Source organism: Copadichromis virginalis, linkage group LG6 (assembly GCF_057382275.1).
Source record: "Copadichromis virginalis isolate Kocher_CV1m ecotype Utaka linkage group LG6, C_Virginalis_male_GT1.1, whole genome shotgun sequence".
Lineage (NCBI taxonomy): Eukaryota > Metazoa > Chordata > Actinopteri > Cichliformes > Cichlidae > Copadichromis > Copadichromis virginalis.
In genome coordinates, this window is record NC_140623.1 from 42,475,977 (window position 1) to 42,489,975 (window position 13,999).

General features: G+C 48.9%; 1 protein-coding gene across 5 annotated transcripts in view; it reads right to left on the reverse strand.

Moving 5' to 3' along the window:
• Positions 1-13,999, reverse strand: part of sh3pxd2aa (SH3 and PX domains 2Aa) — a 99,351-nt gene that overhangs the window by 46,880 nt on the left and 38,472 nt on the right. The gene's annotated exons all lie outside the window — the stretch shown is intronic.

The window sequence follows — 13,999 nt, forward strand, 5'->3', positions numbered from 1 at the left end:
CTCATGCACGGACGCACGCATGCAATCTGCTGTAGCGCGCTAACGAACGCGTGTGTTCGAGGGCGAGAGAGCGCGAGACAGAGCGAAGGATGGAGAGAGAGGGAGGGACGACTTTGGCCAGCTGCCTGCACTCCCCGCAACAGACACAAATCAGTCATGTGACTCCAAAGCGGCACCACCATCCTCCTCCTCCTCATCCTCCTCCTCGTCCTCCCTGTCAGAGAAGGAGGAGACCTCTCCCCACTTTTCAAAGCAGGAGGATCAGTTGAAGATGCCTTGCTTAAAGGACTCTAATGGGATTATGCGACAAGCCTCAGCTATAAATCGGCAGTCACAGATTTGTATGCGAGGTTCGCCGAGCAGAGCGCGTCTGCTTCTGTCCTTAATCAATAGCGACTTTTGGACTGAGGCAGCGTGGTGATTGGGTGAAAACAGACAGATGAAGGCAGAATGAGCTATTTATAGAAACACAGGCCTGATCAAAACCTGTCCATCCACGCTTCCCATCACCCCTCCTTTCCTTCCTTCCTTCCTCCCAGGCTTCTTTTTCTTTTTTGTTAGAATTCCAACTTTTGCTGAGGACAAATAAAACCCTCATCTACTCTCAAATTCAGCCACGTCATCCCTGCTACAGTTCAGCTGGAAATCAAAGACAGGCAGTAGAACTACTGCATGGTGCTGCAGCAAAGAGACGAATCCCACTAAAACCTGCGCTGAAGTATCAGCTGACAGAAAACCACAAAGCTGACTTATACCTGCGCCTGGTCTAACCACGTTCAGGGTTATTAAAGTAAAAAGCATTTTAAGAAATAAATAAATGAAAAGTAGGACTGAACAAAGACAAACTTATGCACTGCATTCATTATTTCATAAACAAGTAACTCAGCAGTGCCTGCAGCAGACAGGAGCCAAAGCTTTGAGTGTTTTTGGAGCGTTGGTAAGTAAGTAGAATTTATTTATTAAGCGCTTTTCACAGACAGTCACAAAGTGCTTTACTTTGAGTTTCCTTGAAACTCTTCAAGGAATTTTAAGAAGTTTCATCAATTTGTGTTGCATGTTTAATCATGCAGCCCAGCGCTCCCCAACCTTTGTTGCTCCACCGACGGTTTAATGTCAGACAATATTTTCATGGACCGGCCTTTAAGGTGTCGCGGATAAATACAACAAAATAAAATGATACGACCGAGACAGAAACTGTGGTATTCTGTAAATATAATATAAACATGAAATCAATGTGTAACTGTAACTTTATTAGCAGCGTCCTCCTGAAATGCACCAACAACACTGAGAGTAACATCCTCCTCTCTGGCTCTCTGATCGCTATGGTAACGCATAAACATTTCTTTCAAAATAAGACACACAACTACAACACGGGAAAAGACCCGGGGAAACAGAGTTAACAATAAAAACCCTGAAAACCATAAATTGCACACCTGAGCATCAGCTCTGGCGGACCGGAACCAAACCACTCATGGCCCGGGCCGTGAGTGGTTTGGTTCCGGGCCGTGAGTCGCTTGGTTCCGGTCCGTGAGCCGTTTGGTTCCGGGCCGTGAGTCGTTTGGTTCCGGGCCATGGTTGGTTTGGTTCCGGGCCGTGAGTCGTTTGGTTCCGGTCCGTGAGCCGTTTGGTTCCGGGCCATGGTTGGTTTGGTTCCGGGCCGTGAGTCGCTTGGTTCCGGGCCGTGAGCAGTTTGGTTCCGGTCCGTGAGCCGTTTGGTTCCGGGCCATGGTTGGTTTGGTTCCGGGCCGTGAGTCGCTTGGTTCCGGGCCATGGTTGGTTTGGTTCCGGGCCGTGAGTCGCTTGGTTCCGGGCCGTGAGTCGCTTGGTTCCGGGCCGTGAGCAGTTTGGTTCCGGGCCATGGTTGGTTTGGTTCCGGGCCGTGAGTCGTTTGGTTCCGGTCCGTGAGCCGTTTGGTTCCGGGCCATGGTTGGTTTGGTTCCGGGCCGTGAGTCGTTTGGTTCTGGTCCGTGAGCCGTTTGGTTCCGGGCCATGGTTGGTTTGGTTCCGGGCCGTGAGTCGCTTGGTTCCGGGCCGTGAGTTGCTTGGTTCCGGGCCGTGAGCAGTTTGGTTCCGGGCCGTGGTTCGGGGCTTGGGGACGGCTGATTTAGGCACCTCGTGTGAGGCTCTTTAGTAAGCAGCTAATGTCCAGCAGATTTCTTCTGTCCATAAAAACTCTTCGGCACCTACAAACCAAGTCTCACCAAGTTTTGGCCAACTTGGCTCAAGAGCTGGTGTTTACCCCACTGGTGCCAAACCAGTGACTCAAAGCAGCGTTTTCACTCATCAGGTGAGACGACGTTTGCTTATGTTACAACACGTTGTGTTCACAGACACACAGCTCAACTGAACCTTGATTACAGCTCAAGAAGTCTTGAAGTCATAACCGTCACTGCACTGGACCATCTTCCAGTATTGACCAGTATACGGCGCTCAGCTGGTGCAGATTTTGGTCCCAGTATGTTGTGCATAAGTGCATGTGGGCACATGTGTGGTCTTTACATGTATGCACACACAAATGAACGACTCTCAGGTTCAGCTGCAGCTCTGAGATGTCCTTTACTTGGACAGGTGGCGTGGGCGGTCCCTGTGACACTTCATTAATGAGGGGCTTCATCTGGTCATGTAGCACGGCTGATTACACTGACGAGGGCAGAAGCAGCCCGGGGCAGGGGGGCCGGTGTGGCCGGCGGTGGAGGCGATGCCCGTCACTGCACGAGGTTAATGAGCACCTTCTCTCGGCTGCACTCGGGTCCCGGCTGGACACATCAGGCACAAACGCCTGGTTGAAGAAGCAGCTCCTGATTCGTCGTGTCACTGCGCTCTCTTCTCTCCATCCCTTCCTCCAGTCCCCTGTGATCTGTATCTGCCTCTTTGTGACCGCCCGCAGCACATGAATAAAGCCTTTATCTCCACCAAGATCGCTGCGTGCTAGCAACCAGAATATGCTTCATTGTCACCAAAGTGGGACACAGAGTGAGCAAGGACTTGACCCCTCATCTCATCCCATCCATCTCGGGCTACACGGGACACACGACCTCTAAAACACGGGGAGCGGATATCGTTTCTGCCAGTGGCCAACCAGTTAGAGTGTCTGGATGGGTCTAAGTGGAAAGTATGCCTCGGAATGACCGAGCCTCAGTGCGGGCAGGATATCTGCCAAGATGTTTGCCCTTTTCACTCAGGATTTTCCGTCGTGGCTTTGAAAGATGCCGATATCCTCTGTTGGGGTGCGAGGGAATGTTTTACATTTCCAGGGAATGTTAAGTGCCGTGTTCATATTTCCATATGCACGGTGCTCTTCTTTTAGCCACCTAATCTGCAGCGGTTTAAAATAACCTTTATTTTTATTCCCAAGTCTTACATCATTCTCACACATGCCCTGCGGCCCTGCAGCCATGCACTTCTCTGGACGTTACTCAACAGAGGTGCACGTGAGAACGTAAATGTCTGATGCAGGGTTGGACGTTAAATGTTTTTAAGCCTCACAACATTGGAGTCAGGGTGAGGTTAACAGGTCTCCCTTTGTACTGAAAGGCCAAACTCACACAGGAAATGTGTGGCAAAATCCAAACGGCCCAGTATGTAAAAGGATCACCTTTCCATCAGCCACAAGCTTCATACACATGCTGGATGCCTGCTGGGTTAATTGAACAAGCTAACGGTAAACGATCTCCACCGAGTGGCAGCACAATAGCTGCAAGTGTGAGACCTGGAAATGGCTGGTTGTAACTTATGGAGGAGGTGAGGACAGGGCCAGTGAATGAGGGGTTTTCCTCGAGGAAAACAGCAGCAGAATGAAAAGTACTTTGCTTTAGCGAGCTCCCTGGGAGCCTGTTAAGCTATTCACGCTGTGCACAGTTCGAAAGGCAAATACAACCTTGAAACGCTCTAAACAACAAGTTCCAATCAGGAGAGAAGCTGCGACGTGAGCGAGTCCTGGTCCAGCTGTAGACGTTCGCACAGGCCTCTTAAACCATCAGATCCTAACAGAGTAACTGCTGACAGCATGTCTGTTCACAGCCGTCAAAATAAAGGTGAGCTGGTATCATGTGTGAGCTTTCAGACCTGCATGAAACAGCTCAACAGGCACATTACTCCAAATACAAACTGATTAGCACTACTGACACAGAGCAGTTAATTACAGCAGCAGAACATCAACTACTGTGAAGAGAGAGAGTCTGCAGCAGAATCAGAGAAAGAGTCTTTTTGGCTGAACAGCTAACATTTAACACTAAACCAGGACGTGCCAGCGGGAGCGCTGCTGGCTAGTTTTGCTTTATTTATCGAGGTATGGATCTGGAGGCATCTGTAAAGTGTTAGGCCACAAACGAGGGGAAGAGCACCAAGAGACGCTGGGAGAACAGAAACACAGGCTCCAGAGCTTAGCCAGTGACCAGAGTCCCGGGGCTGAAATCAAACACTTCCTGGAGCAGCCAGCTCTCTACTCACATCTACTGGAGGTGAGAAGAGGAGGAAGCAGGAGGTGAGAGGTCATGTGTAGAAGCAGTGCTGGGAGAAAATGCTCATCTGGTCCCTGTGACAGAGTTCACAGAGGTTGTTGATGAGCTTTCAGAGATTCTGTAACAAACTATCTGTGATGACAGATCATTGAGCGCACAGATGTTCACGGCGATCAGTCATGCATCATTAAAAATGGATGTTGTTTTGATAGCAGCGGTGTTTTCGCGACAGTCAAAATAAATGACGGCGTTCAGTGTGAAAGGTAAGCAGAGAGAGAACAGAAACATCAGCACACTGCCCAGAAGTCACAGGACAGCGCGAGCACTTCAGGGAACTTCTTATCATTTCCAGAGCTTTGAGCGCTCAGCATCGACTGTCGAAACAAAACAGACGTGTAAAAAACGCCGCGAGCCGTGTGGCACGCGGTCAGCTGACTGAGAGGTTCAGTCCAGGGTGAAAGATTTGCTGAATATTCGATTTTTTCCGCTCGAATTCTCAACAACAGGCTGGTTTCAGGGCGTTAAAGAAAACCATCATGACTAAAGGAGCTAAACAAATACTACGTCTTTAGCACCGCGACCTCGTGTTATGAAAGGAATTACACGTACGAGCAGCTCCAGCGCAGTGAGGTCAGAGGTCACAGGTGCCTGGTATCTGCTTGTAAGTCTTGTCCTAAAGCTGCTGTTTGATTTTCAGCGGCTTCAGTTTACAAAAGAAACTTTTTAGTGGATGAGAAACGATGGATTTCCTAATTAGAGCGTATGAGTGGGGCTGGCAGATAGAGGGCTAATCGATGTGTTTACCACTATTAGCATAATGGATGCGACTTAATGATTCTCATTGGCCTCCTGCTAGGCTGCCCTGCACCACCAGTAAATAAACACTTCCCCAGATTATCGCCTCAGCCCCTCGCTGCTTCCCTCCCCGCCGAGGTCATCGCTAAGCCTCGTCAAATCCAGACCTCAGCTCCAACCTCCCGCCCGTGAGCCCGCCTACTCTAAGCCCCCCGAGGACCCCCTCATTACTCTCGGGGCCACAACAAGACTGAGGCTCACTCTGGGCATTAGCTGTCCAGATGGGTTTGGAGGAATCAATTAACCGCTTTGTACGCGGGAGCGCCGTCACACTTGGCGAGCACAGAAGAGATGCACGTAGTGGCATGGAGCAGGCAGCTGAAGGCTCAAGCACTCAGTTTGGTTCCTCCTGATCCTCTCCACCGCACGCGTCTCAGTGACTTATCGGGAAAACAGCAAAATCATTTACTCAAAAGTGTTTCCTTTATTATCCGTCGATGAATTTTCCATCATTTTTTCCAAGTTGACACCATCTCATGTTTGATTTTGTCCTGTAACGTTACCATGTAATAATATGGTAAAAGCAGCAGACAGGTGAGGACTGCACATGGAAGAAAAATGAACGAGTGAATGAAATATGAGACTCGAGGTCAGTGTTTCAGCCTGAGGTTCACATGTTGGATCTTAAAAACCCCTCAACACGCTCTGCAGAGCGATTCAGCGCTCAGCCTCAGCAGCAAGCTCAGAAATCATGACCTGGATCATGAGGGTCAGAGGTCAGGGGTCGTCACAGGAACATCGAGCTGCTCGGACACGGCCTCGTCGCCTTCACCTTTAACATTTCTGTGTCCATCTCCTGAGACGGCACACACCTGTGATGCTAAGGACACGCCCACTTTATCATCGACTTGTGTTTAACATTTTCTGTGCGCCATCATTTCTGCTCAGGCTGCTTTCATTATTTATTTTATGATTCTGATGAATCACGATTCATAAGCAACGCCTGAAGTTCACCAGCAGCACATTTTTACTTTTTGCTCACTTTCCCATATTTCAGTGACCACTGTGGGTTTGTGTGTCCACCCAGGGCTTCACAGAATTCAGTTATTGAATGAAGTTTAAATGGAAACCTGTACCAACAGCTCTTTGTGATTCAGGCTGGACTGCAGAATCATTTTAATCTGGAGATGAGCTCAGCCTGTGACTCCGGACGTTCCTCTGAGGGAACAGAGACCGACCTTTTAACCCCGCTGACCTCAATAAAAGAAGAATGTCATGAACATGGTGTGAACCAGCATGTTGGATGTGAGGCCGTCTCCTGTCGGTGATAGAGCCGACCTTCTGCGTTACACCAACATGTCATCGCCCACAACTATTCCCAACGAGCCCCATCACCAGGGGTAACGCTGCCGCTTAAGCAGCCCCCTGTTGGGAGCCCGAAAACTGACCAATCACACGAGTTCATGCCTTATCCAGCAATAATCTGATAATCTTGCAGCATCTCTTCCCCGCCAGACACAAGCCAAGGTCAAAGCCTATTGGTATTCACAGAGAGGGCTGCGAGGGGCACGATGATCGATGACAGCATCACCACGGCCTATAGGAGGGCGGCGGGCAATGCCTTCACCGTGGCTCAAATACAGCATGCGCATAATAACAGAGTGATTTGTCAACGTTATGGTCCGCAGAGGACAGATTCTCCATTTAAGCTGATAGTTATACGATTACCAACCGTGAGCCCCGACAGATAAAACAAATCGCTGCCCGTGGCCATGCAAATTGACTCGATAAAAATGCAAGATCTGCGAGAAAAACGCCAAGTAAGAGAAGAGGAAATAAAATATGTCTCAGAAAAAAGGGGAAAACAGACGGAGAGGAGGGCAGGAAGCTTTGGCCGGCCGAGAAATTCCACACGGTGGAAATATATCTCACACAGAGAGAGGCTCGGCTACGAGGCCAGACGCTCGATACGTTTATACATGAAGCCCGGGGAGGCGTGGGCTCCACCGGGTGGGTTTGTGATGCAGAGTACGCCACCGTGTGGCCAGTTTTTAGGGAGTAGTGAACGACTCTGAGATTACTGTCCTAAAGGCCGCTCACACATTTAAACACTAAACCAAAAGTGACGTCAGCCCTGCCGGCGCTCAAACCGCCACGATCTACAGCATCAGGGCTCCTCAGGTGGACTCTTCTGTTCTTCGTGACTCTGAGCTGAGCTGTAGTGCAAAAACTTTCCTGTCACATGAAGAAAAATCTGATTTTCTACCTCAGTAATCATCATTTAGCATCGTTAGCACACAGACTGGAAACCAGAGCAGAGGCGTCAGTCTGATGTTCGGAGGAGTTAAGCCGTTGCCTGTGTGTGAAAAACGTGTAGTTGTAAAAATGATGTGTTGGAGACATAAAAGCTCCAAAGACAAAGCCTTTGCTTTGATATCGGGCTTTTGCATCACAGGAGAGAAACATGTTTGCGGTTTTCTCTTTCAGGGCATTTCGACGCATCAAAAAGCAAACAAAAAAGAAGAGCGGCGATCCAACTAAAGCTCCATTAAAACTTCAAAAAGGAGCAGCTGATGATTGCAGGAGAGTGACATCAGCTCAGAGTGACCGCGCTGCAGTACGCTCCTCTGCAGGCAGGGGTCGACGTTGCTTAGACGCTCACACGCGGAGAGCGTGACGGCGGGCTTCGCTCGGGGTCTCCGCTCTTTTTGGAGCTTTGATTGATGGCGCTGGTTCCTGCGCCGCCCTGCCAGGCATGCGGCTCCTTTTCTAATCAGATCACAGGATTCCATCTTTCATAGCAGAAGCACAACGACTACAGTTAAGGCAATGAGCTTTTATGAAGGACCAATAAAGAATAAGACGTCACGAGCGGATCCATAACGTCCCTCCTTCCTCCTTTCTGACCTGCTCTCCTCCTCCCCCCGAGGGACATCCCCCTTTCCTTTCCTGCTCTCCTTCCTCATTTTCCAGGAAATGATAAAGTGCACACATTTCATCACCAGGGTAGCTTCAGCTGCCGCGGCCCGCTCTATTCATCACACTCTCGTGCAGTCAGGCCCTCCCAAAGCTATTACGGTAGGAAGCTCCCTCCCCCGGCTGACAGCGCCCAGCGAGTAAGTGTGCGAGTGCTCGTGAGTCAGACGCTGCATCTGGGTGAACGAGTGCATCCGTGAAGGGTGACGGCGGGAAAGAAACCGAGCCGAGAGCAGACGAGAGGCGCGCTGACGTAGCTGCAAACGTGCAGGAAATTCAGCCGTGGAGAAGAAAACCCTCTCTGATGATGCTGCGTGTCTTTTTGTGTGAGGTGCACGAGGTCACCGTTTCTGGCACGGATCAATAAATACGCACGCTCAGCTGACCGCTCCTCGCCACTCTGACACACTTTAACCCCCGTCGACCCTGATACTGAAGCAGCTTATCCATCACGGGTGAGTGAGCACATCGCCTGCCTGCTGCTCACAGCAGACGGGACACTGGGAGGACGAGAGGACGGAGACGCATGCTTCCTGGATGGCAGAAAGACTGCAGGACGAGGACACAGCTCTGCTTAAACATAAACATGGTTTCGGATCCATCCATTAATCTGCTTTCTGCTACCCACCCAGGACATGGGAGCAGAGATGTCCACACCTCGCTCTCCCCAGTCACCTCCTCCAGGTCTGAGATTCATGTCCTGGATCTGTCCTCTGGTCTCCTTCCAGTAAACTGACAGCTCCGCCTCTCTGGTTACTGCAACAGGCCAGCGTGGCATCCATCTCTGCCGTCACTTGAGAACAAGACCTGAACATACTACACCTCCATCACTCGGGACGCGATTCCTCTCCCAGAGTGGGCACTCCACCCTGCACCCAGCTGAGATTCCTTCTCATCTGCGTCGCTTCAAACAGACCAGTGAACGACCTCGACGCAAGCTAACGAACCAACACGATCCACAAGACCGCCGACACTCTGGACCCTCGGCCACGTCTAGAGATATCGTCCAAACTTCTTCAAAGCCCCTCACAGGATGCTGTCACTCAGTATCTGAGCAGTTTTCATCATGATGCTCCAAACCTGTCGGCCCATATGTGATCGAAAACCTGACAAACTCGCTCAGATACACAGTGTCTACCAAACAGGTCCAGCAGCACAGAAGTCTAATAATCAGCTCCAAGCTCAGTCTGATCAAAAGTATTCTGATGATGAGCGAAACATCAGGTCCTTTCATCAGTGTTGGGGAACAGTTCCCCACAGCGGGGCCCGTGCACCCGTCAGCTTCCCTTCCTCGTTCTTTTCTCTGCGGCTGGAAGCTGATGAGAAACTGTCGTCATTCACTTTCTTTCCAATTAGCACTCGGGTACCAAATTATGTCGACTCATCAAAACGCCGCCTCGTTACGCGGGGTGAGAGGAAAAGTGGGGAAGGAGATAAACACACGTGCGGGCGTTCAGAGTGTTCAGAGATTAGTGGCGCCTTCTGGCAGCGTGTCGAGCATTTTAAGAAGCACCAGGCAGCGAGGACGTCTGCACGCCAACCGTATTTCACAGCTTGGATAAAAGCAGAGAGCAGCATCTACAACCAAGAGAGAGCGCCGTTATACAGTTTCCTGTGACATCACAGAATTAGTCACCGCACTCACCTCCACAGCGAGGACATTTATAGCTACACTGACACATCTATATAACATGAAGTGCACTTATATTTGAATTTTATAGAAAATAAACTTTAGATCTCCAGTTCCATGGATGCTTCGCTTGTTTAGGTCAACATTTTCAGTAGTTATCCTATCACGCGCAAATTCTTGACAAAAGGCTAAAATAACTCTCGGCTGTAACGCTAACGCTCTCGTCAGCAGCCGGGGAAGCAGCGGTGCTGATGCTGCTCAGTGGAGAATCCTCCGCTTAATCCACATCAATATTTTAGGCCTATTAACAAACAGTTCAAGACCTCTCATATTTGGATTAAATAGGTCATGAAAAATGAAGCATCAAAGCTGGCTGGTCCAGTGATTTGAAACATTTAACATTTTTTGGCTACAATTTCTGAAATATTATAAAACTGCTCAAAAATTCTGCTTTAAAGAAATAAATGTGTGAAAGTGACAGGAAGTAGACGAGCAGACTAAAGTCTGGACAAACTCAAAGCCTTTTCGGTCCTGTTGTTGTTTTTGTGGGAGTGATCAGAGGAAAGCCGAACTGAGCAATAACACAACAAACAGATGATTCAGATTCCTCCGAGCAGCCATCGTTGACCTTCACCGCAGGTTTGCAGTGTCTGAAATCTGACCATCACCACAGGAGCCAATAGTTACTGTGGGCTTTCCTGCACTCTCTGCTGTAATGAGCTGGTTTTGCAAACCGCTCAGGTACTGCTGGAATCCATTTCATAGCGAGAAGCAACAGCCCATCTTTAACTTAAGACATGAAGGTCCCAAAAAACTCAACGACTTTAAACGTTTCTTCAAGTTCAGCTGCAAAAAGCATCAAACCCTTCATTACATCGTCTCAGCTGCTGCTAGGAAACCACTACTGTACACACCTGTAGGACCTGCTCAGGTATCACACCTGAACCTTCGACTCCTAAGAGCCCCAGTGTGAGAGTTTTAGTTGAGAGTGTTGGTGGTTTATTCCTGCTGCTTGTTATTTAATACTCGATAGTCTGCAGAGGTGCTACCATATAAAAATGGATGAGGCCACCTTGCTCCACCAGGCAGCCTCGCCTTCGATCAGCTGAGGATGTTTGGGTCCTGCTGGACTACAGATTGGCAGAAAAGTTGCCAACAGGTGCCCGGAAGTCCCAATTTTAAACGTATGTGTTTAAATTAGTTTGAAAACCTTTAAAATGTGACTTTATGTCCCAGAGTCTGTGACTCCTGTTGAACAGATCTGAAATAACCAGACGGTACTTTTGTGTCATGCAGTGAGTCACTGTATCCCTACACATTCGTATTTACAGGCAGGCAGGGGGCAGGTACAAAGAAATATCCACTAGTAAAGCGCTGCCCCCTGCTGGTGAGGTTTCCGTTTAATTCTGCAGATGCTTCCTTGGAAAACGGCTGGAAAAGCTCCGGGCGACGACAGAGTGAAGCAGGCAGTGAAAACAAAGAGTGTCCAAAGCTGATCTAAAAACCTGACTCGTGAAAGTGCACACACACACACACACACACACACACACACACACACACACACACACACACGCGCACACACACACACACACACACACACACGCACACACACACACACACGCACACACACGCACACACACACACACACGCACACGCACACACACACACGCACAGCAGGGTGTGTTCACACGGCTGCTCGGCCGCCTTTCTTCTTCTTCCACAGCACTCACTGTGGCACACAAACACACACATCCAATCATGGCTTGGAATCAATGGCCGCTCTGGTTGCCAAACACCCCCTCCCCCCATGGTTTATTTTCATTTAGCAGATGCATTATGGGTAGGGAATGAAAGGAGCCCATCCAATTTAGCCGAGACACAAGTCGAGTGGTCTGGATCACGACGTCTAACTAACCGAGCAGAGCTATTTGTTAAAGCAGACGGCGGGCGCTTCACCCTCCTGAGTATTTCCTCCTGTTATTAAGGCGGCGCGAGCGCCTGCAGGGACACCGAGCAGCCAGGAGAGGTTGGAGCTCCATTTGATCCAAATCTACCTGAAGTGCAGCGCTTACTCACATCCTGCGAGCTCCGTCGTTCCACAGCCACATTCAAGAAATTTCATGCATAAACCTTAAATGAGCGTGTGTTTCCATTTAGATTCACTTATGATTTATAGCTGGTTTCAATCTGAGCGTGATCAATGAATATAAATGAGACTTTGCTTTTTTCACTGGAAAATGAGTTCAAATGTGGGTTTCGTTGCCCTGACGCTGGGCACATTGATTGTTTTTAAATATTAATGTATTGATTTGGCTTTCTTCTTATGAAATACCCAAATTAAATGGTTACTTATAAATAAATGGTAAATGGCCTGTATTTGCATAGCGCTTTACTAGTCCCTAAGGACCCCAAAGCGCTTTACATATCCAGTCATCCACCCATTCACACACACATTCACACACTGGTGATGGCAGCTACATTGTAGCCACAGCCACCTTGGGGCGCACTGACAGAGGCGAGGCTGCCGGACACTGGCGCCACCGGGCCCTCTGACCACCACCAGTAGGCAACGGGTGAAGTGTCTTGCCCAAGGACACAACGACCGAGACTGACCAAGCCGGGGCTCGAACCGGCAACCTTCCGATTACAAGGCGAACTCCCAACTCTTGAGCCACGATCGCCCCGAATTGGTAAAAGGCAGGGAGATTAGAAAGAGAGCCCTCTGTAAGGATGAACAGCTGGTTGTTACAATTAAATTCCCCTTTTACTTCATCTTGTGATGAAATAAAAGGGAAACTGTGCTGCGATGTTCTTCTCTGATGGGAAATGCATTTCCTTTTAATTTACAGCTGTGAAAGCAGGAAAGAAAAGTGCTTTTCAGATTTTTGTCCTAGCTACGCTTCCTGTAAACACAGAGCTGCCATAAAAATCACATTTTCATTTTAAAGTCCAACCGAATCTCCATGCAGAGCAACAAAGCAGGTGTTTCTTTCTTTTATCCTCAGCTCTAACAGCCATGTGGCTTTTTTAAAAGACATCACTGACCATGTTGGAGGAGGCTGGACTGCTATGCTATTAGCTAGCTCCAATAATAATAACAAATCCTGTTAATTAGTGTTCTGTAACATCCAATTCAAATCCTTGAATTTCACTCACCAATACTGAAGCACAGGTTTCTGTAAAGGTCTGTCACTATAGTAACCTCGCAGCAGCCATATTATTGGTCACATGGTGTTATTAAAATGCTCCAAAAGGCTCCAACAGCACAAACACGTGAACTGGTCCAGTTCAGGGACCCAGTTAGCTGAGGTGTAGCTTAGCAGAGAGCTAGCAGCTACACCTGTCACTCAGTGGGACTACAACAACTTTAAGTCTTAACAAAATACAGACAAGTTAGTCAAAATAATAAACATAATCATCTATATGGTTGCTATGAAGGGGGAAATCTATACATGGAGTCTATGAAGACTGACTCACTTTTAGAGCTGACCTCCAAGTGGCCACTGGAGGAACTGCAGCTGTTCACCCCTGCTGCTCGTCTGACTGTAGCTCTGCTCAGTGGCAGCAGTAGGTTTGAAATGCACGCTACGTAAGCAAAGGTTTGCAGCACGCCTGTGCTCCCCTTAACCATGGCGTTCCTCAGGGGTCAACCTTTGTACCCCCGTTCATTCTGTGTGCACAGACTTTGCCTGGTGCTCTTTGTTAGTCGGTGTTTCGCACATCCTTGAAAGTCCTTTAACAACTTTCATGCGCTGCTTCTTGTTTTGGCATCCGTTCAGTTTCAGACGAGCTAAATTAAGTATTCAAAGTAATTCTGCATACCGCTGTGTGTAACAGATGGAGGATAACAGGCTGCGTGTGATGAGGCCAGTGCTTGCACACATTATTGATGCTCCACATGTATGACTTCATCTCCCACATACTCTGGCAACAAGATTAATGGGATTTCTTAATGCACTGGGCATACAGGAGAGAGGAGGAGGAGCAGAAGTCAAATGAGAAAAACGGGAGAGATGAGAACGCAGGTGTGACAGAGTGTGGACGGCGAGGGGACCAAAGCTGAGCGAAGAACGACTGTGTCGGCGCCGTTGTTTGTAACCTTGAGCCGTCTCGTCAATTAAGCACACTTGAATTTACG